Source organism: Myotis daubentonii, chromosome 5, assembly GCF_963259705.1.
Source record: "Myotis daubentonii chromosome 5, mMyoDau2.1, whole genome shotgun sequence".
Taxonomy (NCBI): domain Eukaryota; kingdom Metazoa; phylum Chordata; class Mammalia; order Chiroptera; family Vespertilionidae; genus Myotis; species Myotis daubentonii.
Genome location: NC_081844.1, coordinates 100263543 through 100265733, shown reverse-complemented (window position 1 = coordinate 100265733; position 2191 = coordinate 100263543). Strand labels below are relative to the sequence as shown.

The following is a 2191-nucleotide window of genomic DNA, read 5'->3' as shown; positions in this document are numbered from 1 at the left end:
TTTCAGCACTGTCCTCTATTTTCCAGATTGTCCAGATTTACTTTGACAGCTTAAGTTTGGGGACAGAAAACACAGGCCAGAGAGAGAAAGCAGAAATAGAAACACTCCCAGATCCTTAGGTGGGTTTTGCTCTGGTTTCTTTTCACCCTTGAGACAAATGTACCAGTAATACACTAATGCCTGGAATTGTAATATATATATATTTCCCCCCAACCCCCTGCGGTTGGAGGAGAGCCCTGCCTTGGCCATAAGGAATTGGAGGGTGGAAGCCACAGGCAAAGTGACTAATACAGTCATATGTCTGGTCAACCTTGTGGTGACCAATATAATAGAAGCAGCATGGTTTTCTGTAAAATGAGGATGGCAGCAGCACCTGAGGTTGCTTATAAGTCATTGGGCTCTTTGCAAGGCTTTTGTGAGATGAGGTGTAGAATACCTGCCCTCAACACATTGAAGGTCTGAGCCGTGTTTGAGTCAGTATCAATCCCCCAAGACTACCTCTGTCCAGGCTGTGGCCAGGAAGCAGCTTCTCCCATGGAGGACGGGAGAGGCCATTTGAGTACTGAAAGCAAACTTCCAAATTCTCCAGTTGGAACACCAGCCATGATATTTCAGTGGGATTATTACTCTACAAATAAGCGTGTGTAATTGAGACCTGTACTATCTCTAAAAGCAGAACCCCAATAGGGCGCCACGATGAATATGTAATAGCATAATAGTAGAGTCATATTGCTACATCAACACTAATAAAAGAGAAAAATGGTAATTGGCGTATGAGCTACCCTTTTCATTGGCTAATCAGGGCTATATGCAAATTAACTGCCAACTAAGATTGGCAGTTAACTGCCAACTAAGATTGGCAGTTAACTGCCAACAAGATGGCGGTTAATTTGCATATGTAGGCACAATGCAGGGAGGCGAAAGGGAAAGCAGGAAGAAGCCCCCTGCCACTGACAGTGATCAGAAACCCAGGGGGGAGCTAAGAGCTGGGGGGCAGGGCAAAGGCAGCCCTGGGGCCGCCTTTGCCCTGCCCCCCAGCCATGATCGGAGAATCAGGTGCCTTTTCCGCCCTGGCCAGTGATAGCAGGAAGTAGGGGTGGAGCCAGCGATGGGAGCTGGGCATGGTCAAAGCTGGCAGTCCCAGGAGCTAGGGGTCCCTTGCCTGGGCCTAAAGCAAAGCCCACGATAGCGGGGCCGCTGCAACTGAGGGTCCCCGCTGCCCGGGCCGGACGCCTAGGCCAGAGGTGTCAGACCTGGGCAAGGGGCCGATCCTGCGATTGGAGGGTGATGGGGGTCAACGCCTGAGGGCTCCCAGTATGTGAGAGCGGGCAGGCTGGGCTGAGGGACACTCCCCCCCCCCCAGTGCACGAATTTCGTGCACTGGGCCCCTAGTCTGTCTATAATTCACATTTATTAGTGCAAAATTCTTCATCCCCACCACACACCCAATAATTATGGTCACTAATATGGTAGTTTACAAACTCACCTGTATTTATTTTTTAAGCCTAGGTACTCTTTATTTATTTTTTTTAATGTGAGGCAAGGGCAGTCTAGGTGAGGCTCCTTTCTTAACCACCTCTCCCATGGGGAAGGAAGCCCGGCCTCTCTACTCTCAGCTTGTCTGAGGGAAGGTTAGGTACTCTTTATTTGAGTAGAAAAATATACGTCTGAACCTTTGCTTTCTCAATGCACACATACTTTTTTTTTCTCTGATGAGGCTACAAAGCTTTTAAGTAAAGTAAATTATCGTTTCCAAACTTTGAAAACATTTTATAGAAATTTAAATGTGTGATATATATATATATGTGTGTGTGTGTGTGTGTGTGTGTGTTTGTATATATATATTTCTTCTTGCTTTAAAAATGTATTTAAAATGTATTGGAGGCAGAAAATTTGTGTTTCTAAATGTGGAGATCATTTTTAATGAACTTTCTGGTTTTTCTGTAAGATAGAACGCTAAGCACAAATTGATGTGTTTACCTATCATTTCTATTAAATCAGGATATATGAAAATAGGACTTACTATAGTATCTCCTTAACAGTGTAGGCATTTTGGCTAAATGGTTTCTACTAACTGTCGATAACTTAGAACATATTGAAGGCAATTTGTTGGCATTATTTGAATGCATGCATGTGGGGAGCTGATATAGGGTTAAGCCTTGGACTGACCTGTGGGCAAAGTCACAAACAA

The 2191-nt window shown here is 45.0% G+C and overlaps 1 non-coding gene across 1 annotated transcript; it reads right to left on the bottom strand.

Moving 5' to 3' along the window:
- Nucleotides 1-1530: 1530 nt before the first annotated feature.
- LOC132236355 (small Cajal body-specific RNA 21) lies at nt 1531-1667 on the bottom strand. The gene has a single exon (XR_009453286.1). It is a non-coding gene; the product is annotated as a small Cajal body-specific RNA 21 (non-coding RNA).
- Nucleotides 1668-2191: the final 524 nt, after the last annotated feature.